Source organism: Bradysia coprophila, assembly GCF_014529535.1.
Source record: "Bradysia coprophila strain Holo2 chromosome X unlocalized genomic scaffold, BU_Bcop_v1 contig_128, whole genome shotgun sequence".
Lineage (NCBI taxonomy): Eukaryota > Metazoa > Arthropoda > Insecta > Diptera > Sciaridae > Bradysia > Bradysia coprophila.
The window spans coordinates 2,901,290-2,929,038 of NW_023503295.1; the positions used below are offsets into that span (position 1 = coordinate 2,901,290).

Sequence of the window (27,749 nt, forward strand, 5' to 3'; positions counted from 1 at the left end):
GTTTTTGTGTTCTCTGGTGATTGTAGCCCGTTCCATCGTGCGGATAAAACATATTCTGAACGTAATTTATTGTTACAAAAAAAAAAACAATTTCGTTAAACCATCGTAAAAGAACGTTAGCGAGGGTGCTTTTTGTCTCAACTAGATTATCATAAACTTTATGTTTACCATCCAAATAATATAAAATAGATGTTCCATTGTTCCATCACCCCTCTCATCATGTCATCCGAAATAAATGTTAAGCAAATATGATAGCAATAGCTCGAAATGTTTTTACGCGCGTCATGATACGGAAACACAAGAAATGACGTGCCGAAATTTCTGCGAAACAATTGCTCTTAGAGAGAAAATATGCGATTCTCGAAGCCCTTGCACACATTCCAAGGTACGAATTTCGTTTGTTTGCTCCGTGTGATGTAAATATCTATTCCTTTGCACAATGCCGATTAAACATGTCGTCGGTCGATTTGATAGTTTATTTTGATGTTTTATTTATAAGTCAACCACACAAAGAATTACAAGTGTTTTTATGTTGAAAATCGGTCAACTCGTAAAAGAGGAAGTTTAAATTTGAAAACGAGTTGAAATTAGTTTTAAGTTGTAGAAATTGTTTTAATTAAAATGTTTCATTGCCATATACTAATCCCAACAAAAATCTCTTCGAGAAAAGTGTGACGCAGTCTTTGAAGTACAATTTCTAAAATGAATGATATCGCTAGAGTTGACGCTTTCAGCTTCGTTACGCAAAAATTAAATTTTACACTCAATTAGTTCAAACAAGCTGGCTTAGGTTTTCTCATCATCTGCCAAATAATTTTTACCAAAAACAATTTGACTGGAAACAACCAAAATTTTACCAAAAAAATCTGCGTCGCATGTGGCAGATAAATTTTCTTGCTGGTCTGTTCCTGAACATCTGCCACTTTGCGACGCAGATTTTTTTGGTAAAATTTTGGTTGTTTCCAGTCAAATTTTTTTTTGTAAAAATTATTTGGCAGATGATGAGAAAAACTAAGCCAGCTTGTTTGAACTAAAATTGGGTGTAAAATTTAATTTTTGCGTAACGAAGCTGAAAGCGTCAACTCTAGCGATATCATTCATTTTAGAAATTGTACTTCAAAGACTGCGTCACACTTTTCTCGAAGAGATTTTTGTTGGGATATCAGACGTTTTAGAAGTTTTAGAACACTGCTTTTTATAACAGTTTATAACAGAAATTTGGAAATTTGGCAAAATTTGAAAATTTGGCGAAAATCGAAAATTTGACGAAATTCAAAAATTTGACGAAATTTGAAAATTTGACGAAATTCGAAAATTTGACGAAAATCGATAATTTGACGAAAATCGAAAATTTGACGAAAATCGAAAATTTGACGAAAATCGAAAATTTGACGAAATTCGAAAATTTGACGAAAATCGAAAATTTGACGAAAATCGAAAATTTGACGAAAATCGAAAATTTGACGAAAATTTGACGAAATTTAACGAAAATCGAAAATTTGACGAAATTCGAAAATTTGACGAAGAAAGTAATTCTCTATCTGCCACCATTCAAGAAATATCTCCAAAACCCCAATTGATCCACCCATTTCCAACTTTCGACATTTTTCGCAAATGCCCTTCTTTTCTACTCGTAAAACTCTGAGACTTTGCCGAAGAAAGTAACTCTCTATCTGCCACCATTCAAGAAATACCTCTAAAAACATAATTGACCCACCCATTTCCAACTTTTGACATTTTTCACATATGCCCCTCTGTTCTACTCGTAAAACTCTGAGACTTTGCCGAAGAAAGTAATTCTCTATCTCTCATAATCGCAAAAATATTAGTCCTTTCATCCTACGCTCGAGTAGCTCAAAATTTGGTCACTCTAATCACTCTAGCTCAAACGAATCTGATCCGATTTTTTTAATTATTTTTTTGTTTGAATCGTGTTACGAATACCTTTCATTTGATGGGTCACACGCCTCTGTAGGTTTCAATACAGCTAAGCTACAGCCGAAAACGCGTTCCCGACCCTCGAAAACCACACTCAGAAACCACTTCGAGGCCAATAAAACAAAATTCTGGTTTTTCCTGGGGTAATGGCGTATCACATTTTCATTTTTATGCCCACCCTGAGGTTCCTGCAAAATTTCATGGAGATTGGCTGACTAGTTTCCGAGATCGACCGTCGATAGATAGACAGATAGACAGATAGACAGATAGAAACATACAGAGTAAGTTGAAAGATTTTGATTGTTTGGAAAACGTTAATTTGGTGCATTTTCTATCAAAATGACCAACTTCAAAACGATGTATCTCCGGCAATTTTAAAGTTACATAGTCGAGTGATAGCTCGTTTTGCTCGTATTTGAAGCGCGAATAAGATAGAAGATATAAGATTTGTGGTGATACAGACCAAAGGAAAGAAACTTAAATTCTCGCCTATATATAGTTGCCGCGTCTCAAAAAATGTTCTTCGTTCTTTTTTTGGAAGTTAGACTGCGTCAAGTCCTCCGCTATAGCTCCGGACATGATGACTTCGGTTTCTTAATGTGTTTACTGCAACGGCGCTGCGAAAAGTGAACTTTTTCATATGTCCTTTTGGTGGCCTTTTTGTCTCTGTTTTCCTAAATGTTTCCTTTTTGTCACTAGTGAAAAAATGGATTTTCATATCAAGTTTTTGTCACTACTTTCGAACTATTAAATAAAAATCCTGTCCTAGTGACAAAAAGAACGCCATTTCTCAACTTGTTGCATAAATAAATATTCTCGGAAATTTTCAAGATGGACATGGTGATCATGTCCGGAGCGATAGCGGTCTAACGCAGATTTTTTTGGTAAAGTTTTGGTTATTTCCAGACAATTTTTTTTTGGTAAATGATGAGAAATACTAAGCCAGCTTGTTTGAACTAATTAGGTGTAAAAATTAATTTTTGCGTAACGAAGCTGAAAGCGTCAACTCTAGCGATATCATTCATTTTAGAAATTGTACCTCAAAGACTGCGTCACACTTTTCTCGAAGAGATTTTTGTTGGGATTTTGAATAGTCCCGGAACTAAGCTCATTCGCCCTTTAACAGAACTCAAGTTAATTGTTTATAGATGATGATATCGTAATCCGTGTTTCAAGCACGACCTTAACACGCTGAAAATAATAACTCAGGATGAAAATGAAAATTACCAGAATTTAACCCTTGGATGATTTTAATTACGAAATTATGTATTTGCGTGCATTGCATTATTACCAATAACCATCTATCCGAGAAGAATTGATTTTTCAATTTCATGGTTTCTGGTTTCTTGAGTTTGTATGTACGAGACACGAGAACAGTGTCTGCTGGTTAATGAAGGAATTAATTAGGAGATTATTTTAAGAGTCTATCAGGCTAAGGGGTGCTAAGTAATCTGACATGCCAGTAAATAATTTACTGTAAAAAATTGATGAAATTTCAGTACTGTGTCGAAAGTGAATTATTTTGAAAAATAAATATTTTCGTTCTCTCTCTCTACACTTTTTTAATTCTTGTGCACTAGTTGGAGTTTTCTTAGCCATCATAATAAATAAGCGTTACGTCGATGAAACTGTTTGCAGTCTGATTTCTGTTTTCCGCATAAGATTCCCGTTTGTTTAATTAAATTATCTTGAACATCGCACCAAGAAGACGTTTTGCTTAATTACCTTTCTTTTCATTTCAGTAATCGTAAATTTCACTAAACATGACTGAGACCATCCTGTACCTGTTCTGCTGCTTTTATTTTTTTAAGACGACAGAAAGTCGCGTTGCCGGAAAAGTAGGTTATTCAAACAATGTATATAGCGGTGAGTATGAAAAATATTTTTCTTAATTTTCCAAATTTATATTTAAAAAAAAAAATCCGGCTAAAATTCAATGTAACTGCGAAATGGGAGACGATTTATATATTTAATGTGACTAGGACTGCAATTCTTTTCATTTACAACCCAGCAGCAATGTTCGGTTCTTCGTAAATTTTTATCAAATCAAATTTCATATTCAACAAACGACCGGAACGTTTTCATTTAAAATGTTGGATATGTCGAGAAAACGAAAGCAATGTGAAGTGAATCCAAAGATTTTCTTTTATAAATGTGGCTTGTGGACAGTGAGAGAATGCTGTGTTTAGTTAAATGGATCACTGAGATATTTTCCTTTTATACAATTTTTATCGTTTTAGATTGGGAGGGAACCGTAAATTAAAAACGGTAGATGGTGTACCTACTACTTGTCGCACGTAATAAAATTGTATTGAATTAAACGAAGACTCAAGAAACTCGTTTGTATCATGGCCCTATGTTAGTGAAGGGCCGTGACGCAAGTCCGTTCTCACTGAAAAATTAAAAAAAAAAAATCCGCAGGACTGAGGAATCTAGGCGTCCATACGAGTTCAGCGAGCTATCACACGCCTCATAAGGTTAAGATTTGGCCGAGATATTAAATTTCAAAACATGAAAATTTGTATGAAGAAACTGATTTCCATACATTTTGAAATAGATGAATTTTACCAACCTTTGTCACTTCGTCACTTTGTTACAACGAAACTTTTGAATTTACCGGTGGATTTGGCTGAAATTTTCAGGGTATGTCAAGGACGTAATTCTAAGAAACTAATTTGAAGGAATTTTCATAAAAGCTTATAATTTCGGAGCTATGAGCGTTTTAAGCTATTGAACTATAGGACCCATAACTCAGAAAATATGGCAGATATAAAACCTCCTTTAAGTCCCCGACCATTTTTGTGATGACAATTTTTGTGATGTCACAAATAATTTGTGACAACACAAAATATTTGTGATAACACAAATTATTTGTGACGTCACAAAAATTGTCATCACAAAATATTTGTGATACTCAATATTTGTGACAACACAAATGTTGAGCATCACAAATATTTTGTGATGCTCAATTTTTGTGACAACACAAATTATTTGTGACAACACAAAAATTTTGCGATAAAATTTTTTTTTATTAGAAAACGGGAAAATATGGGTTATTCGTAAATAACTGAGGGTGTGGGGGTCAGAAGGATTAGAACGTTTGAATGTCGCAAGAAAAACAGGTAAGCCGAGCACACATTTAAAAGTTAGACGACTCGATCTATCTGACTTCTATCTCAAGATTCCGAGATAACAATGACAACACCTACGAAATCCGATGTTATCCAAATTATAACTCTTTATTTTCATACAACGAGAACGAAGAAAACTTAGACATCGCACAAGAAAAGTGTTTGGATACTGAATTCATCCTTCTATGAATCGTTCAAGGAAGTTGTTTGGTTCGATCCCACTAAATCAATCCTTCTATAAAACTTACAAAAAAATGAAGAAGGATTGCGTTGCCTAAAAAATAGACACTTTATCAAGTGTTGCTCAAGGGTATAGAAGCTATTCTATGCAAATCTTTACCCTCATAATGTGGTGGGAGATTTAGATTATTTTTAGGCACTTGTTTTGAATAATCTGAAGCTCTTGGTCGTGGATCTGGGCGCAGCCGCACCATACTGGGCAAGCGCTAAGCAGGACTGAATTATTGCACTGAAAATTCTGATCTTTTTTAGAAGTATTTAACCTCGATCTTTTGTTTAAAAACGGGTAAAGCACTCCCAGGAACTTAAGTCCTTTCGTTTAAATAATCTTGAAAGTAATAGTTTTATCTAGAATAACACTTCAGTACTTCAAGGAATCTTTCCACGGAATTTCTGAGTTGGGAATAGTAACTCCTCCAGAAGGAAGCCGTCTTTGAGCAGTCTTTTTAGTTCAGTGAAGAAGGTTGCATTCGTTTTTGCATCTTATTGGTCTTGTCTATGTCCGTAGTTAAGAGCTTAGAATCCGTCTATTAGCACAAGTAGGCTATTCAATCTGTTTTATCTTCATTTTCAAAGTTCTCTTCTTTTTCATTTTTATATACATTATGTAGAAGAATTCAAGAATTCAAGAATCTGAAAGAACCAGGTTAAGACAACTCTGAGTTGATCACGAAGGCGGTGACACACAAATTGAGTTCAGCGGTTACGAAGTTTATATGAAAAAGGCAACGTAACAAAAACAAAATTCCGAATTTTCCTAAAAAGCATTTTCTTCAAGTTGATTTCACACACAATCTGTACTGAGAGCGTTTATCGATTTCGGTGTCACCCGCCTTCGTGGATGTCTTAACCTGTTCTTTCAGAACCTAGGAAGAATTAATTTAGTGGTATCGAACCAAACACGTTCTTTGTACTAATCGATTTAGAGCATTTACAAAGGAGCTGAAAGTTGGAATTGGGTGCGAGCTCGATTTAGAACATTTTCAAAGGAACTGCAATGTTAACAAATAAATCGACAATTTACAAATGATATTCAAATTTTTAATTATTTAAAACCATTCTACGCTTTACAGCCGCTTTCCGTTTCACGCGCCCATTTAAAACTTTTACTCTCTTTAAAAATTCGTACAAGGATGAATTCAATAGTATCGAACCAAACACCTTCCTTGTACAATTCGTAGAAGGATGAATTCAATAGGATCGAACCAAACACCTTTGTGCGATTCGTAGAAGTATGAATTCAGTAGGATCGAACCAAACACCTTCCTTGTACAATTCGTAGAAGGGTGAATTCAGTAGGATCGATCCAAACACCTTCCTTGTCTAATGCGTTGAAGGATGATTTCAGTAAAATCGAACAAAACACCTTCTTTGTACGATTCGTACGAGGATGACTTCAATAGGATCGAACCAAACACTTTCCTTGTACAATTCGTAGAAGGATGAATTCAGTAGGATCGAACCAAACACCTTCCTTGTGCGATTCGTAGAAGGATGAATTCAGTAGGATCGAACCAAACACCTTCCTTGTACAATTCGTAGAAGGGTGAATTCAGTAGGATCGAACCAAACACCTTCCTTGTGCGATTCGTAGAAGGATGAATTCAGTAGGATCGAACCAAACACCTTCCTTGTACAATTCGTAGAAGGGTGAATTCAGTAGGATCGATCCAAACACCTTCCTTGTCTAATGCGTTGAAGGATGATTTCAGTAAAATCGAACAAAACACCTTCTTTGTACGATTCGTACGAGGATGACTTCAATAGGATCGAACCAAACACTTTCCTTGTGCGATTCGTAGAAGGATGAATTTAGTTGGATCGAGCCAAACACCTTCCTTGTACAATTCGTAGAAGGATGAATTCAGTAGGATCGAACCAAACACCTTCCTTGTACAATTCGTAGAAGGATGAATTTAGTTGGATCGAGCCAAACACCTTCCTTGTACAATTCGTAGAAGGATGAATTCAGTAGGATCGAACCAAACACCTTCCTTGTACAATTCGTAGAAGGATGAATTCAGTAGGATCGAACCAAACACCTTATTTGTACGATTCGTGGGAGGATGAGTTCAGTGGTATCGAACCAAACCCCTTGTTTGTGCGATTCGTACAAAGATGAATTCAATAGGATCGAACCAAACACCTTCCTTGTGCGATTCATAGAAGGATGAATTCAGTAGGATCGAACCAAACACCTTCTTTGTACAATTCGTAGAAGGATGAATTCAGTTTGATTGAACAAAACAACTTCGTTCAACGATTCATAGAAGGATTAATTCAGTAGCCAAACACTTTTCTTGTGCGACGTCTAAGTTTTCTTCGTTCTCATTGCAAGAAAATCAAGAGTATAATTTGGATAACATCGGATTTCGTAGGTGTTGTCATTGTTATCTCAGAATCTTGAGATAGAAGTCAGATAGATCGAGTCGTCTAACTTATAAATGTGTGCTCGACTTACCTGTTTTTCTAGTGACATTCAAACGTTCTAATCCTTTTGACCCCCACACCCTCAGTTATTTACAAATAACCCATATTTTCCCGTTTTCTAAAAAAAAAATTTTATCACAAAATTTTTGTGTTGTCACAAATAATTTGTGTTGTCACAAAAATTGAGCATCACAAAATATTTGTGTTGTCACAAATAATTTGTGTTGTCACAAAAATTGAGCATCACAAAATATTTGTGTTGTCACAAATAATTTGTGTTGTCACAAAAATTGAGCATCACAAAATATTTGTGTTGTCACAAATAATTTGTGACAACACAAATATTGAGTATCACAAATATTTTGTTATGACAATTTTTGTGATGTCACAAATAATTTGTGTTGTCACAAATATTTTGTGTTGTCACAAATTATTTGTGACATCACAAAAATTGTCATCACAAAAATTGTCGGGGACTTAAAGGAGGTGATAGAAAGTTCGTTTAAAAGACAAATTTATAGAGTTTCACGTTCTAGCCGACACGTGTTTCATGGTTTCCCTAAAAAGTCGCTTATTTGGGAGCTATGAGCGTTTTAAGTGCGAGCTTTGTCAGCCGTAACTCGAAAAATATGGCAGATAAAAAGTTCATTTAAAAGACAAAGTTATAGAGTTTTAGATTATAGTCGATGCGTGTTTCATGGTTTCCCTAAAAAGTCGCTTATTTGAAAGCTATGAGCGTTTTAAGTGCGTAAAATTTTTGAATTTCGTCAAATTTTCGATTTTCGTTAAATTTTTAAATTTAGTAAAATGAAAGCTGGAAGGTTGAGATGAAAGAGAAAGTTATTTAGTTTTGTCAGAAGAATATTTTCGTTCAAACTGCACAATATGATTGTCTATTATCTGCGACCAAATTCTAAAAAATCAAAACTTACAAAAGAGCAAAAAATTTTAGAAAGAAAATTATAAAAAAAAAAATTGCGTCGTAAGTGGCAGATGTTGAGTAAGGAAAATTTTTATAATGGTGAAATATATTGCTTTAAAGAATGGAATTCAAACGGAAGAAATACAAATCATCTGCCACTTGTTGACGCAATTTTTTTTTTAGAATTTTCTTTCTAAAAATTTTCGGGTAAAATTTTTGTTGATCAAACATTTTCTCGTGCTTTCCTCATCAGCTGCCATTTGTGACACATATCTTTTTGCGTGTCGAATCTGTAAGCGTCACCTACACCGATATCAGTTCTTTTGTAAGTGGATAACAGGACTTGTGTCACAACTCCACTGTAAGTGGTTTTGGGCGATAGGTGATGCTTCGTTTTACAGAAAACCCTGTTCGAATACAAATGACCTCACAAACTTATATAGGCGGTCTTTTGCACTTTATAGATGAAACCATCGCCATCGGTCGGTTTACCATAGATTTTTCTTGCTTTAACGTTCACTCTCTCGGTGTTAATTGAAGACATTTCCATTACAACAACTGTTAAAGTAGTTTTGAAGTGAAATTTTAAAAGTTTTTCGTAAAGCGAAGTGAACTTTTCCAATTTTTTTTTCATGAAATTTGTACATTAATCCGGTAGAACCATAAAATGTGCCATAGATATAGGTTCACTTTTAATTAAGGCAAAACGAAACTTTTATCATGCTGGTGACGCTCATCATATCATTTATGCTGCATCGGGTTTTTTTTTTCAATTTTCAGTGCCACTGAACATGAAACGTTAATTGGTTTTCCTTCATTGAAATGCAAACAAAATTGGAAACTATATACTTTCATGTGACACTGTCCTAACAATTTGTTCTATATTGAAATCAAGTTGCTCGATTATTGAAATATAGGAGAAATTCACGACTTAAAGTTAAAAGTTTTCGGAACGATTCAGTTTGGCAATGTTATTGATTGGTACACCTCGAGGTGTGATGATGATCTGTAATTCATTTTTTGATACATTTTGTCGCTATACGTTTTTTGCATATTTTCTCTCTAAATTTAAATTTTCGAATTAAATGTAAAATTGAATGAGACTTTCATACCGTTCACATAAATTACCAGCACCGTTTCCAACAGCACATTGGAAAATGCATTTCTTTCGCCCGCCGTACATTATTGAATTAAATTGTTAGGAAAATCTGACCGAAAATTAAATAACCGTAACGTCCAAAACCATAATCGTTTTCGCCACTATACTGCCGGTGAAATGTCTTGCCTTTGCTGGGCAACGAATTCCATTCGTTTGGAAAGTGGTATGGGCTAAGGATTTACATGGGAGAAAGTTGATCAAGACTTAGGTTTCGTTTTTCTTACCCCGAATAAGCTTCACTCCCCCAGGAAGCTGCAAAGTTCTATCCGTATATAAATTGTATATGCCATTACTGGTCAAACCGAAGGAAAATAATATCCAAACAATTCGACCATGAAATTCGAATGTAAATTGTTGTGTGTGTGTGTGTCTGGATTAGATGGTGAAAAGTTTACTTTACAAGCAAATTGTTACGTCGTAATGTTTGTCTATTTACGATTCTGATTTTTATTCAAATCTCGTCACATCAACAAAAGTTTATATTTGTTTGAGAGGTTGGACAACGGCAGTCACAGAGAACGGACGTGTTTATGCGTTGCTCTCTAAAAGTGTTTCTTTTGTGTGGCTGTGTGTGAATTCATTTTCGATTTTGTCTAATTTCTGTGCCAACTTTTACGGCTTTGGTGTTTTTATTTTGCTGTAATGGTTAAATGGTGAAATTATTTTAAAGGTCTTATTAACGAAGTCAAAGTGTTGTTCTCGTAGGTCATTTTCTCTTTGATCAATAAAGTCGTTCTCGCCTCATTGTGCGATATCAACAATTGTGTTATTTCCTTTGTTATTTAACATGTGCTTCGTGGCGTCGGTGTACGGATTAACAATCGACTCTACCAGAAGCTAATGCTAAATTACGTGCTCGATTAATGTACGAAAATGACACATTGCCGTATGGCATCTGGCAGTCAATTTTAGTGCAGGTAAGGTACAAACGCCTCGGGTTCTCATTTGACACCCCAAAACCACATAGCAAATTTTTACAAATTTGCTGTGGTACAATCCCAAGATACAGAAACTATCTTGTACTCCAAAATGACCGCGAGGTTTAACAGATCTATTGATTGATACGTTGTATGGATGTCAAGGGATATGACGAAATACGAATCATTCAAACGCTACAACCTGCAACGCCAGAACGAGTTCAGTCACATGGTGGCATGGCGATTTATACGAAGAGGCAACTCATGGCCTATGGTGATTAGACACTTGCTATTACCTAAAACTAATAGCCGTAACCGTAACAAAGTCGGAAATATCAAAAAACCCAACATTCGCTTTCTCCATAAAAGAAACCATATCGACATAATGTCAATAGTAGAAAGAGCTACAACATGACAATGTTGATAGCGCCATCTTTGGGAAAATGTACAGGTCAATTAGTGATGGTTGTGGTATTCGCATACCACCCACGGCTTGGAGAATTCACAACGTATGGGACGTTAACACACGGTCGATTTGTGAACAATCTAAGTCGGGAGAGATATGATGTAAAATCACAGTCCATATGATCAAGAGACTTGTACAATAGCACAACAGGCCCATCTGAGGCTTAGGTGCTGGGCTTACACCCTCCCATCTAATCTAATCTAATCTAATCTTATATTTGTTTGCAACTTGAGTTGGAGAACTAACCGTTTTCGTACGTAATCGTTATACTATACACTCACATGTGGTTGATGTGGGAACACTGATTGTTTTACGTTCGAAAACTTTCTCTGAGGTATACCCGTTTAGCACAAATAAACGGAAATTTCTTTGTTCTCTGCTGAAGATAAACTTTTTTTTTGTTAAAAAAAATTGTGCCAATTAAACTAGGTCCCACCTTTTGGGCGGGTCAGGTCCCTTGACTGACAAATTTTTCAATACATTTTTGACCATTTTCATTGTTGAACTTCCGAAGCATCACTGATACAAATGCCTACATTTAATATATCGATTACTCTAAACATGACAACGAAATTTGACAGAAAAAGTTCTTCAAATAAACCTTCGAAGACCGAATGATCTTTGAGTTCTCATTTTTCTTATAAATTTGCAGCAAGATTTTCAATCAACCACAAATCGTAAATAAAATGCGACTCGTGTGAATTACGGCCCTCGCTTCGCTCTGGCCGTAAACTTCCCACTCGTATGAGTTATCTATTATTCTGTTTGATTGCCATTTTGTCAAATTTAATCAGAGCAGATGTTGAACGATGAGAGGACTCTTTCACTTTCGTGAAAAATTAAAAAAAAACCGATAGATGTTCTTCTCTTACAGTTTTGTACAAAAACGAAGTCCCCCGGTATTTTACAAAACCGTCACTCGTGAATAAAATGTGGATGGTAATAAACGACCGATAAATTAATTAATTTTTTTTTTCGTTTCTTCACTTTTGTCGATTTAGAAAACGACAAAAGTGAGTAATTGACAAAACGTCTTTAAGTTACATTTTGTAAAAGGATGAATTCCCTAGGAACGAACAGAACGCCTTCTCATTACATTTTGTAGAAGGATGAATTCCCTTGGAACGAACAAAACGCCTTCTCGTTACATTTTGTAAAAGGATGAATTCGCTAGGAACGACCCGCCTTTGCTTTATATTTCAAAAATCGACAAAGAGTGAAGCAGTGCCGCTTTTAGGTTTTGGGCGCCATCGGGCAATTGGAAAAATAGGCGCCAATTTAGTAAAGCAAAATATTTTTTACGGACCTCGGGCGCCATTATCTTCTGCTCCACTTCGGGCGCAACGGGCATTTGCCCATTCGGCCCATATGGAAAAGGCGGCACTGGAGTGAAGGAAAGACATTTTTTTTTTACTTTTTACTGATTTACTGAAGAGGCGCCAGCGACATTTACCACATTTCTATCGGTATTTTATTATTTTTTATCGGGTAAAATTGAATTTTTCTATTGGTCGAATATAATATCCCATAAAATTATTACGACTCGTGAGAATTACGGCCCTCGCTTCGCTCTGGCCGCAAACTTCACACTCGTATGGGAGTTGTAACATATTTTGTTTGATTGTTGGAATAATGAATTTAAAAAAAATATTCAGAAATTTGTTGAGAATGACTTATATCTTATATTGCCTACAAAGAATGATGGTTACATTTAGCGTTTTTCATAAAATTTCCTACATTTTTCAATCATAGTGTGCTCATGACATTTTTCTGCCGTAAGACCTTGAGTAAAAAAAAACATCTTTCTTTGGTAGTAGACGCATTAAATTTGTTAGTCAAGTATCAAATTTGATAGTCAACTATCAAGTTGTTAGTCAAATATCAAATTTGATAGTCAACTATCAAATTGTTAACAGTTCACTAACAAGAGATGTTTACCGGTTAGAGGCTGGGCATGTAGTGCCGAAATTTTTCTTTCTACTTGTTTCATGAACATTATCGAAAACATACTAATACGATTTACACACACTACGCAACAAAATCAAATTTCATCAAAGTAATCTTTTTCGATTGAGGCTATAATCAACAGTGTAAAATCCTGTTTTTCTGGGATAGCTTCCAGATCCTTCGTCCCACATAGCCCATCTTCGAACTTAGCCTCGGTATTTTACTTCCACAAATTTAAAAAAAAGATTCATCCAAATTGGTTAAAAATTACTCAAGTTATCGTGCCCTCAACGATTTTTTGTTACCCACATTTAACGTTTTTTATAGCATTTCATACATTTTCAATCATAGTGAACCTTTTTGTTACCCACATTTTTCGGTATTTTCTGGTGTAAGACCCTGACTTTCAGTCAAGGGAATAACCAAACCATGTCATTCAATTGTCATATTATCGGTTATACCCACAAGCTGCTCAACAAGGCCAGCATTTTAAAGCTATATGATACGTGTAATATACACGTCATGTATGGTATGTATGGTATGGTATGTTCGTCTTCAATAAATGGATAAAAGAATAATATCAAATTATCTTCTTGACCTTTCCGAAATGATTGATGATAAATTATACAAACCCCTAGCGATCAATGTATATTCATCATTTCCATGTGAAAAGAAATTATTCGTCACATTTCCTTCTGCGAAGAGAATTTTATTCAATAAAAACAACACCATTGCAGTGTTTTATATATATATGCTTCCACTACATCAAATAAAAATGTTTTCGTTTGGAAATTATAATCGGAGCTGCTTTCTCGTCTCAATCCCTAGTTGTATATTTGGTATTTGCTCGTACCATTTTTAAGGAAATAATCGAACGATGCTTTTCAGCATTCACTGTTTATACATTCACATGAAGACGATGTTTGTTCTTTTCTCTTTTTTTTCTGACTTCATCCTTCAATAAAACATCCCTTTATCCTTCAATATGATGGTGAAAATTTGTTATTCGTCGAACAGATATTGTTAGTAGACATCTAATGTCTGGTAACAAAAAAGTTAAAGGATGGCTATCATGCGATCATGTCATTTTGTCAATTTTGTTCTATTGGCTTTTATGTTTTGCGGGAAAGGTTCATTTTGCATATGATTTGTGCAATGCAATACTTTTCATACTGTTTCATCTTTTAGTTTAAGAGTGATATCGCGAAATCTTCGAACAACTTTGGGACAAGGGGTCACGGATATTATTGACTTATAGCTCATTCGATTCGTTGAACTGTTGCGAGTAAAACGTGGTACTACGTTTGGTGAAATTTATTTTGTTGTCGACGCTCGAGGTCATGAAGCAAGGGTCTGCCAAAAGGGGCCCAAAATTGTTTTCTCGCGATTAGTCGAGTAAAACCATTTTGGGAAAAAAAAAACTTTTTTCGCTAGACTTGTAGGCCTTGAAGAGACGCACATTTTGAGTATATACACCACCAGGTGTATGTTGACCTGACGGTGTTATTAATGACTTTAGATGAAAAAATTGGTGATTTTCCGAAGACCCTGACCGGCTGCAGTGACATAAGTCCGAGACATGGTATGTATGGTGAGAGAGCCTAGTCTCTGTAGTACCATAACATGTAAAAACATCCTTGGATAAGTTTCACGGCAAAGGGTTGGAGCGACTTTAGCGGAAGTCCATCCCAAGCCGACGAAATTTTATCCCTTTCTTTCGATTGTTTTTCGCTTTTTTGAGGTTTTTTGTGCGGCTATTCATTATTTATTGCTGACAAGAGTGGGATCAACTAAAATAAAGAATTTTTCGATGTACTCACGTGGTACTTATAGTCTTGGAACCCAAATTTCGATCTATTTGGACTATTTTCTATATAAAAGTGGGATATGAAGCATTTTTGGACATTTTTTTTGTGGCTATTCAATATTTATTTTCAATAAAATTTTCGTTCGGAATCGATCGCCTATGGGCTAGAATAGTCCCCCGGACACGTTACTAAAAAAACCATTTTGGACATAAATTTGGTTCAAATTTATTCTTTTATTCCAGCCGTAAAGGTCAACTTTTTTTCAAATGGTCCCGCAAATCTTGCAAAACAAAACTTCTGTGGTAGATTTTTGATATGTGATAGAGGCTGAAGCCAGCTACCATAATGTGTAGTTCAAACATCAGAACAATGATGTTGCAGAGGTACAGTACTATTTGAAAGTTGACCATACGTTGACTGATGACTGGCCATGGGTGGTGCGTGCGGAAGTCAGAGTGGGCTTAAACGGTCGGCCGTGGATAGGCCAACAGTCCTACGAAGTTTCAACTCTTTGTGTTACTCCTTCCTCAAGTTATTGCTAAAAAAGTGTTCTAACCACCCTCTGACATCACATCACATGTGGACACATTACACCCAAACTGGATTTTTTTGAGATAAAATGGCAGACACCCGCTCGCTAGAATTGAACGACGAATCGAACAATATCGGCGCGAGCTTGTTTTCCAAGTGGCTGAGAAATTGGCGAATTGACTCTTAAGGTCATTTTCATTTATCCTTCAGTTTTTGCGCTACGTTACGATAGAAAGTTATTCATATCGACGCATTTTCCAGTGAGTTATGTCAGTATGCAAATTAAGATGTAAAGTTTAAGTTTTGAGGGATTGATTCGTTCAATGTTGACACGTGCAGGAAAGTGACATTTACTTCACGTGTTACGTACCGCATTACTCTCAAGTATTGTAGGAGTAATCCTTCGTTATTACATTTAAGAAAATAAAAATAAATTGAAAAGTAAAAAACCGAATTTATTGCTTAACAAAGACCTTAAACAAGCTTTCATCATAAAATTGAACTGCTACCGCTGTACCAAAAATATAATTATTAGAAATGGTAGAGCGCACAAAAAGATAACCGATACTGCTATGCTTATATGCTTCATTCGGCCGGACATTAAACAGCAACGGCTCTGCACTTGTGCTTGATTTGGTGTCCTCTCAGCGTTCAGTGATTCTGGAATCGGAACCGATGTCGCTTCTCGGTGAACTGGCCAATTGACAGCGGACTCGTATGATGGCAAAGATATTTCGTCGAACGGTCTTGAGGGTAAACTGTTGACATTATTGTTAATTTCGTGATAGGCAGGAAGGGTCTGATCGATGTCACAGGTGTTCGGGGAGTTGTTGGCATTATTGTGCATTTCGAGATAACCAGGAAAGGTTCGGTCGATGTCGCTGGTATTGGTAGCATTCGATGATAATCCATTTCGTTGTCTTTCGATATTCAGGTGGATTTGGTTCCAATGATTTTCATAGAAATCCCGATTTGTGTACGATCTGTGTGCTTGCACTACCATGATTCCGTCAGCTAAATTCAAACTCAAATGTTTCGTTTCAAAGTTCAACTCACAGTCTACTCATACGAGTTGGTTATCATTGGCTTTTTATTCAATTTGTATCGAGGAACTTACGAGATAAGAGGAAAAATCCAAATCATGCCCGCACGTTAGTTAGCGGGCGTGACGCAAGTCCACTACCAAAAATGTTTTTAAAAAAAATTTTTGGGGACGGCGGAGCATATTTACAGCAACTTTTTGACTTCTCCCCCTTAACTCCAACGACCCCCAAACTAGGATATCTGGAATCTAGGAATCCATACGAGTTCAACGAGCTATCACACATTACTGCAGCTTCAAAATTGGACTCCGAAATATTGATGTTTGTATGAAAATAAGCAAAAAATTTCGTTTTTCAGATAACTGAAATCGCCTACGTTAGTTAGTTAGTTACTTAGTTAGTTCCAGGATTCCGGGATCCAGGAACTCCTAAACGTTTCTATAGATTTTCCTGAAATTTTGGTTATAGGCTAATAATGGCTCAAAAATAAGAATGGAATTTTCAAAAGTTGGAAAAAGCTCATATCTTGGGAGCTGGAGCTCCTCAAAGTCTCCATATACAAATGTCATATAAAAACCAATTTGTATGTGTGTGTGTGTGTTTTGTATATTTTAGTGCATGATATGGATGGTAATGTGGTGAAAGGTGTGTGTTGTTTTTGGATGTGTTTCTTGTTGGAAATTGTGTGGATTATTAAATATTAACTTACACCAGGTCGGTTCCCAAATTTTGGGATGACAGATGATTCCTCTGGCCCTTCCTAACTTCCATCGGATTTTTTGATGGATTCAGGTTATTTTCGACATAAGTGAGGTGTTCCAAGGTTGGTTCCTAAATTTTGGGATGACAGATGATTCCTCTGGCACTTCCTACCTTCCATCGGATTTTTTGATGGATTTGGGTTATTTTCGACATAAGTGAGGTGTTCCAAGGTTGGTTCCTATATTTTGGGATGACAGATGATTCATCTGGCTCTTCCTACCTTCCATCGGGTTTTTTGATGGATTTGGGTTATTTTCGACATAAGTGAGGTGTTCCAAGGTTGGTTCCTATATTTTGGGATGACAGATGATTCCTCTGGCACTTTCTAACTTCCATGGGATTTCTCGATGGATTAGGGTTATTTTCGATATAAGAGAGGTGTTCCAAGGTTGGTTCCTAAATTTTGGGATGACATATGATTTCTCCGGCACTTCCTAACTTCCATCGTATTTTCGATGGATTTGAGCTGCAGTCGACGTGAGATGCTTACAAAACTAGTGACCCTTACCCCTAAACTTCCAAAAGAACTGATATCCACCAAAAAACCCAGAAGGGTAAATGTGACGCAAGTCCTTTATCTTACTTACAAAATAACTGATATCGCTGAGGGTGACTCATTCTGCGCCTGTACGCAAACGTTTTATCAACAGAAAAGTGACCCAAAAAGTTTCAGAAAGAAAATTTTACAAAAAAAAAAATGCGTCACAAGTGGCAGATGTTGAGGAAACCATGGCTATGAAAATAGTTAAAATAGGACAAAATCCGTCGTGAAATAATGGAATTTAAACGGAAGAAGGCCGAGTCATCTACCACTTTGTGACGCAATTTTTTTTTTTTGGTAAAATTTTCTTTCTGAAACTTTTTGGGTCACTTTTCTGTTGATAAAACGTTTGCGTACAGGCGCAGAATGCGTCACCCTCAGCGATATCAGTTATTTTGTAAGTAAGATAAAGGACTTGCGTCACATTTACCCTTCTGGGTTTTTTGGTGGATTTGATTTATTGATAATGCTATTTTTGGCATCTATAGTGAGACGTTTATTTGCAGGCCCAGCGTTAGGAGTATTTCTTTTATTTTGTTTTCGTGGCGAACGATTTTTGTTTTAAATTTTAACGCGGGCAATTGTCTCTGCCATATTATCTCGGACGTAGTACATAAGGCCTAAACATGACTCCCAATGCAATGTTTTAAGATGTAAATTTAGGTCGTTGATTCATTTTTTTTACAGAAGTCATAAGTCGATGCATTTATCAAAATTTGTTCTGTAAATTCACAAGAATTTTCCATTTCAATCTACAACCTCATATCTCATATTTAACCCAATTCCGAACAGCTCTTGTGGATTACCAGCACAGTATGCACGCCATCACACTTTTTCGAGACATCCAGTGGAATTATTCCATAAAATGTTACTGTTCATTTTTGATATACTCTGTTTCCGATTCAGCCGGGACTGATATGTTTTTGTTAGCTGCAAATGAACTTTATCGGACGAAGTAGATAAATTAAATTGACTGAGTCATTCATTGTTTTGGTTTGAACGTTTCACGTGATGGTAAAAATAGAATGATATCTAACTCGTGAATTGAATTTCACAACGAAAATATCATGGAAGTCTCTCACTCATTACGTAGACGGTGCAAATATGCCTCGGTGGCTGTATTAATTATCGCACAGGTAACACTCACACGTAGTAGTGCACAGTTCATTTTTAAAGTCGGATTCGTTGGTGTGAAAAGTTATCGGAAATTATTTTTCTTTCTATCGTGAACTTATGTACGACGTTCAGATATTCCACAAAGAATCGGTGTTATACAGTAATTCCCACAGCTATTCAGCATCTAACTTTACATTCAATTAAATGTCGACGACAAAAATAGGTCCCCTGACTGTTGGGTTGGTCAGTTCCCTTGACTGTTTGAACTTCTCAATAGTGTTTGTATTGGTAATGATTTAAAATTTTGACCACTGTTTCGATCTGAGAGAAAATTGGATACGTTTTTTCGACCGTTTACATTAAATATAAAGTTCACAAATACCATTTCTCATCAGGCAATGGCCACAGTGTTCAAAACCGTTATTTCCACTATCATAAATCTATTTTTCACATCAGTATGTCACTTTGCGACCGCTTTATGTGCCTAATTACCCTACAGTAACAGTAGACTTTCGAAAAACCAAGAATTTTTTTTTTTTCGTTTTTCGGGTTTTGGAGCCTGTACGGCCCGTGTAACTGGAGAAATTTTTGTAAGGAAAGTGCAAATTTTCGGTGTTTGATCACCTTTCACCAGCCACACAAACTTCGAAGAATTTTTTTGAAAGTGGTTTTGGCTTCTAGGGTCGAATACCTTACTAGGCACATATAAAAAAGTCCACTGGAAAATGCGTCCGATTTCGGTAGGCTGTTTTTCAAAAGAATCCCTCTAACACGTTGTCGGTTATTGCGACTCGTCAACTTTAGGCACACCGGAAAGTGCCAAGGGAGTCAAGGAATACCTCCAAATAAATTTCTAAAAATCAAAAATTTGACTTGACTTGGCGCGAGCATTATCCAATACGTGCAAAGATTAGAACAGGTTCCTTTTGAGAACTACTCCCAGATGGTTGAACCAATACCACCCGTTTTCGAACTTGATCTGAGAATTGCAATCCTCCATCGAATAAAAAAAGTTTTTGAAAATCGGTCGAGCCTTGCTCAAGTTAACAAAGAGCAGAAATGTTTTTTTTAGCTGCTCCCAGAAGGTTGAACCGATAGCACCCATTTTCGAACTTGACCTGAGGATTTCAATACTTCATCAAATAAAAAACATTTCTCAAAATGAGACTTCATCAAGTTATCGTGTTAAGGGTGATATCGCGAAATCTTTGAACAACTTTGGGACAAGGGGTCACGGATATTATTGACTTATAGCTCATTCGATTCGTTGAACTGTTACGAGTAAAACGTGGTACTACGTTTGGTGTCATATATTTTGTTGTCGACGCTCGAGGTCATGAAGTAAGGGTCTGCCAAAAGGGGCCCAAAATCGTTTTCTCGCGATTAGTCCAAGACTATAAGTACCACGTGAATACATCGAAAAATTCTTTATTTTAGTTAATCTTACTCTTAACAGCAATAAGTCATAAATAGCCGCACAAAAAACCTCAAAAAAGCGAACACCAAACGAAATAAAGGGATAAAATGTCGTCGACTTGGGGTGGACTTCCGCTAAAGTCGCTCCAACCCTTTGCAGTAAAACTTATCCAAGGATGTTTTTACATGTTATGGTACTACAGAGGCTGTGCTCTCTCACCATGCATACCATGTCTCGGACTTATGTCACTGCAGCCGGTCAGGGTCTTCGGAAAATCACCAATTTTTTCATCTAAAGTCATTAACATCACCATCAGGGCAACATGCACCTGGTGGTGTATATACTCAAAATGTGCGTCTTTTCAAGGCCTACAAGGGCTAGCTAAAAATGTTTTTTCCCAAAATTGTTTTACTCGACTAATCGCGAGGAAACGATTTTGGGCAGCTTTTGGCAGACCCTTACTTCATGACCTCGAGCGTCGACAACAAAATAACGTTCACCAAACGTAGTACTACGTTTTACTCGCAAAAGTTCAACGAATCGAATGAGCTATAAGTCAATAATATCTGTGACCCCTTGTCCCAAAATGTCTGATTTTGTTCGATGTTTTGGCGATATCACTCTTAACCTTGGTGCTAACAAAGGCACAAAAGTGTTACATTTAACGTTTTTAATCACATTTCTATACATTTTTAATCGTATTTTCTGTAGTAAGACCCATGACTTACAGTCAAGGAAATAACTTGCTGTCGCTTTTTTCTGTCTCTCCTCTAAAAGATGTATTATGTTACATAAATTCGACTCGAGTGGTTGGCTATAGGCCACATGAATAATACTGTGGCACATGTATAATAAATTGACATCAAATTTATTTCTGAGAATTCCCTCCGTCCTCAAATCAATTTCACATAATTTATTCTTATTTGGAGAAGTAATAAATCTTTCAATTCATTGACACACCTAATTGGGATTATCAAATGTAATAGATCTTACCCTCGATCTTACCATTCGTTCGTTAACGAAATTCTATCATAGAGCTTAATACGCGACTAAATACCTCAATGTTACATTATACGCGAAGAAGATGTACTGCCAACACCCGAAAAGGCATCATTTTTCAGACAGTGTCATTAATCAACATTACTCCCAAATATATGAAAGGTTGAATGTAATCACTACTCAATTAAGACGTGTACAGTCAAAACGAAATTAGTTTATTGTATAAAATCATAGCGCACATCTCGTAGCTCATGTGTCCCAGATATATTCCCAAAAATAAATGAGATTGGATTTAGAATACCGAGAATTTTATCACCCAATTCAGTGATGAAACCAACCGTATTTTCATGGTTTCGTTGTAATTATACATTTGAGTGCTTCGCTTTTGTCGATTAAAATTTAAATTTGAAATTTATCACCACCTATTAACACTGTACGAGTATTACATTACGGCTTATTGGATTCATTTGTGTTGGATGTTATACGACGATTTCGGAACAGCATAAAAAATATTTGGTAATGAGCCTTCAGCCTTCGTCAAATTAGAAAAAAGAAATGAAAATTGATGTTGTTACAACATATCGGCCAGGTGTAGTGTTCAAATATATTCCAATTTATTTCTGTACCTTCTGCAGCTCCACACACATGGATGGATACATATTACGCTTCGAAATTGTATAAAGATTTGTCTCTAACCGTTTCTTTTCATTTATTATCCATATAAATTATATCGCTCCATGTTATGTTGCTAGGATACTTGGCTTTACTTTGCATTTTATATAAATATAAGGTATACGTAAAATCGATCGTCGTGTTTGAAGAAACAAGAAGAAGACGAAAATGAAATATGAGATTTTTTGCAGATAGAAAATTTTTTTACAAAATAAGAATCCGTTCCAGCATCACACTTATATTTTCATGCTTTCTTGACAACTTTATTACATCAATGTGTTACTCTTGTTTAAGTTGTTTCTTCCCGTTTAGCACTGAAATTTTAATTCATTTTGATGAATGAGACTTTTTTTTGGATCTCAATACTGAGTGAACATTGTTCCAGTATTTATGTGGCTTTTGTTGAGCGGTAGTACTTATAGAATTTAGCATAAAATTCGTAGTAGCTCTGTGTGATTTTCTTTAATAGCATGAGTCATCATGTCCGGAGCGATAGCGGAGGAATTGACGCAGTCTAACTCCCAAAAAAGGAACGAAGAATTTTTTTTGAGACGCGTCAACTATGTTTAGCCGAAGATTTCAGTTTCTACCCTTTGGTCTATATCATCACAATTTCATACTATTCTCGCTTTAAATACGAACAAAACGAGCTATCACTCGACTATGTAGGCTTAAAATTACCGGAGATACGTCGTTTTGAAATTGGTCACTTTTCATACTAAATACACCAAATTGACTTTTTCCAAACAATCAAAATCATTTGATGAAGTCAAGGCCGCAGTAGCCGAGATGAAAAACAAAAAGTCTCCCGGAGAAGATGGTGTTCCAGTGGAAGCCATTAAACTAGGTGGAGACTCCTTATTAAAGGCAATCACGGCTTTGTTTAATCAATGTCTCCAATGGGAAGAAGTACCAGAAGCCTGGGAAAATGCGGTAATTACATTGCTGCATAAAAAAGGAGACATAACAAAGCTGGAAAATTACCGGCCCATAAGCCTATTGTCAACACTCTACAAGTTGTTTATGAAAATCATTACGAAGAGGAACACTAACAAGTTCGACTTCTACCAACCTGTTGAACAAGCTCCTTTCAGATCTGGTTTCAGCACAAACGACCATTTGCAGGTGATGAGAACGCTTATTGAGAAGTGTCGTGAATACAACATCGACATAGTCTTGCTATTCATAGACTTCGAAAAAGCTTTCGATTCAGTGGAAACATGGTCGATATTGGACGCATTAGACGAATGTAGAGTAGACTCAAGGTACTCCAACACAATTTGATATGTGTACAAAATTGCTACTTCATGTATAAAACTTCATAAGAGCACGGAGAAATTCAGAATTGGCCGAAGTGTAAGGCAGGGTGACACCATTTCACCGAAATTATTCACGGCGATTCTGCAGAGTATTTTTAGGAAGTTAAACTGGAGTAAAATGGGAATAAAGATAAATGGAGAGTACCTGAGCAATATCCGCTTCGCTGATGACATTGTACCGATAGCAGCGAATCTAGGTCAGGCTCAGCTTATGCTACAACAGTTAAGTGAAGAGGCGAGCAAAGTTGGCCTCAAGATGAACTTATCGAAAACAAAAGTCATGACCAACATCAGGGACGATAGAGAGATCAAAATTGGTGACACTGTCATTGAACGAGTCGACAGCTATGTATATCTAGGACATAAACTGAAGTTAGGTCTGGACAACCAAACTGCAGAAATAAGACGTAGGATTGGTCTTGCATGGGCAGCGTTCGGAAAACTCAGACTAATTTTCAAAAGCAAAATGAATAATAGTCTGAAACGCAAAGTTTTCGACACTTGTGTCCTTCCAGTGCTCACTTATGGAGCGGAAACGTTCACTTTAACGAAAGCATCCGAAGATAAATTGAGAGTGACACAAAGAGCCATGGAACGGAGTATGCTTGGAATAACACTCAGAGACAGAATGACGAATCAATGGATTCGACAACAAACCAGGGTCGTTGATGTCATGGAAAGAATAGCATCTCTGAAATGGAGCTGGGCGGGACATATTGCAAGAAGGACAGACGAACGTTGGACCAAAAAGATCATGAACTGGCGACCATATAAAAGACGAGCTATAGGTAGACCACCAGAGAGATGGACAAACGGAATTAAGAATATGCAGGTACAAACTGGCAGCAAATGGCAATGGATCGTACGAAATGGAAAGAAGTTGGAGAGGCCTACATCCAGCAGTGGATAGAAACAGGCTGAAAAAGAAGAAGAAGAAAATCATTCAACTTACTCTGTATGTTTCTATCTATCTATCTATCTATCTATCTATCGACGGGCTATCTCGGAAAGTAGTCAGCCAATCTCTATGAAACTTTGCAGGAACCTTAGTCAGGCCATTAGAACTTAAGTTTTATTCATCATTATCCCAGGAAAAATAAGAATTTTGTGTAATTAATAAATTAATTTTCAGAACCATTTCTCTCATATAAAAATGTACAGTCATTTTGTGATGGAAATGTTGTGATGATGTGTTGTCATTATTGTTGTGAAGTTGGTTGTAATTTGGTAGCAAAATTTAAAGTTTTTGAATTTTATGGTTTACATGGTGGGAAATTAGAAAAATTTGGGCATTTTCGCTGTATGTTGGGCAGCTGGAAAAATTTGATGACTTTTAGGGTATAGGTTGAGCAGCCGTCAAAATTTGTTCACTTTTGGGGTTTATATAACGGCCATTTGTATAGTTATAGTTAGTACATATCCCTATATATAGTTAGTATATAGCTAAATTGACATATATATATGTAGTATATAACTATATTGACGTATATTAAAATTATGGGTGAGAGTACCTAATGTAATCTCCATTTTTTCTTGATAGTGAACCATTCAAATCCAATTTCTTCAATTGACATATATATATGGAGGATATAGCTATATTTAGTTAGTATATAGCTATGTAGACCTATATATAGTTCTTATATAGCTATATGGTCATATATATTGTTAGTATATAGCTATATGGTTCTATATGTTGTTAGTATATAGCTATATGGACAAATACATAGTTCGTATATAGCTATATGGACCTATATATAGTTCGTATATAGCTATATGGTTAGTTAATAGCTATATGGACCTATATATAGTCAGTATCATATGTACAATTTTTTTAACCAAAATCTTTTTGGACCGCAAGCAGGGACAAAACCCACATTTAGTGCCTAAAAGAGAACTTATCACTCGGTAGCATCAACAACTATTTTTAATCTCTACTATTCCTACCGACAGTTGAATATTAAAATATCACAAGACGTAACCATAAAAAAGGCAAAACATCACGGCGATCTTTTACGATCAAAAAGCCGCTAATGTAGCATGTAGGATTGTCACTCCTCCTAAAGCTCATTAAAATTCTGAAATTTATAAAATCGTCCCAGAACGTCCTAAAACTCGTAGAATTAATACTTAAAAAAAATTGCTGTTAACACAACTCGTAAAAGTTGTATCTGCCGTTCTTTCGCTGGAATTTAATAAACTTCTGAAACCAAACAAATCAGACATCACCAATCAAAAAACTAGGCATTTTAAACCGTAACAGCTCTGAGCATGTGTCATGTAATAGTCATTGCTTTTGTTTTCCCTAGGGTTGAAAGTGGCTTATTACACACCACTCGGGATAAAAATGAAAAGTCTCGTTTTCGTGTGTTTTTTGACCTCGACATCGCCTCGGATCAACCAAATTCACACGAAAACTTTTATCCTTGTACATAACTAGGGATAAAAAGATTATAAAAAGTAGAATTTTCGTGTGAATTTTGTTGACCCGAGGCGTAGCCAAGGTCAATAAACACACAATAGGGAGACTTTTCATCATCTCTTTATCCCTAGCTATGTAGTGGATTTTACAAGCTGAGGGCGTCGAAAATAGTGCTTGAAATATAAAAAGTACGAGTTTCGACGCATGGAGCGTGTTTACGCTGTAAAATCCTGTTGACTAGCCTGACCCACGTACACTTAAAACCACTAGAGCAATTTACTTCAAACACCAAACTAGATCGCATCATTTTCGGTGTGCTGCTTTTTGAAAGTTGATTTTTTCAGTATGTTTGCGTCTTTTCCAACCATCACCCACCAATTCTTCACGACAGACCGACTTTTGTTTTTCAAACTGTCCCTTTATATATTGTTCAGTGAACCATGACTTTGAATTGAATCAAAACGTTTTGTTAATTTGCCGACGAAGCTTCTTAAGACTTTCGTACAGATTGCTTGAAAGTTGTTCGAACAGCTGCGTTCAATTGTTGTGAAGCTTCGATTTTACTTTTATTGTGTTTACAAGAACAAGATTTATTGAAAATTAACATTCAGTTTAGTCGTATTCATAAGCAGTCAGACAAGCAAATAGTAATACGAACAACTCGATGAATAGTGAACACACTAAAATACCGACTTATTGGGAAACTATTTTATATTTTTTCTAGGCCGGTTACTTAATGATTAAAGCTTCTAAAAATATGAATTTCCAGGATTTCTTAATAAAGTGCTGGTGTTTTTTGAGTTGTAAAAACATCCGTTAAAACGTGTTTTCTCTTTTCCCGCCCGTCTATCTAATATTGCGTATAAAAGACAAACTTATGAGCAGGGAAACAAAACGAATTTGTTTAACGTAGGTGATTCGATATTCCGCGGAGAACACACAGTACAGTTCCTATTCTAAAATTACTTTCTTTCTTTTTCTTTTAAATACAAACTGGCACGCATCATAATTGAATAAACAGCTTAAAAATGGAGAGAAATTGTGATTTAAAACTGGGATGAATTTATTTCAATTTGAGTCAATGTTAATTAAATCTAAAAATGGGGAAAACAATTCGCGGAAACACCCACATTCATAAATTGTGGTAGGTGGTAGTCATTAGTTATGTTGTGAACATGTGTTCAATATTCTTCTTGTGCACCGCTCGAAAAGTCGTTCCCATGCTTTAATTAAAATTGATAATTTGAGATTATAAACTGTCGTCCTAGTTAATTTCGAAAATAGGTAACAGGCCTGTAAACGTAACTCCGATTTTAATGAGTGATAGCTCGTTGGATTCGTCTTTCAATTCTAGGAAACACGTATCTTTCACTTTTTCTAAAAAAAAATGTTTTCTGTGAAAAGCTTTCAGAAGTGAAGACATGTCAGAGGTTACCGAAAACAGTTTTTCGGCAATAACTCAAGAAAAAATTATTTTAAATTGTTGTAATGTTGTACGAATGTCGGCCTTGGAAAGACCTACAGGTAGAGTATACGCACTGCTTGGTGCGAGTTCATCCACGAGAGTTATGACTAAAAATGTAGTGAATGTTCGGAGAGTCCGCCTTCTCTGCAGCTTCGATGTTCCACGGAACTGAGTGTGGGATGTTGTAGCTGGCCTCACCCACTATCGTTCCACATATAAATGAACCCAGTACTTTTGTGCTGCAAGCCCACAGACGTGTTGGAAAAAAAGTTGGTGCCAAAATGCAGTTATTTCCTACTTTCTGGGGGCTCTACGGGTAAACGAAATTTAAAATTTAGCACTTACGAATTTCATAAAATGCGTTCTTATTGGTTCTCTTTATTTAAATATGCGAAAAAAAAGGCTGCTCACAATGATGCAGCCCGTAAAAAAACGATCTTTTCAAAAATCAAAGGTTACAAAACATAAAAATCATCTACTCTATCCGTTCCCAAAGTCCCCAAAATA

At 36.0% G+C, this 27,749-nt stretch overlaps 1 protein-coding gene across 2 annotated transcripts in view; it reads left to right on the forward strand.

Moving 5' to 3' along the window:
* Nucleotides 1–27,749, forward strand: part of LOC119067651 (CREB-binding protein-like) — a 92,047-nt gene that overhangs the window by 49,345 nt on the left and 14,953 nt on the right. For both annotated transcript variants that reach the window (XM_037170749.1, XM_037170750.1), the window contains one exon: nucleotides 3,681–3,804. The gene's annotated coding sequence lies outside the window, so the exon portion shown is untranslated. The remainder of the gene's footprint in view (nucleotides 1–3,680; nucleotides 3,805–27,749) is intronic.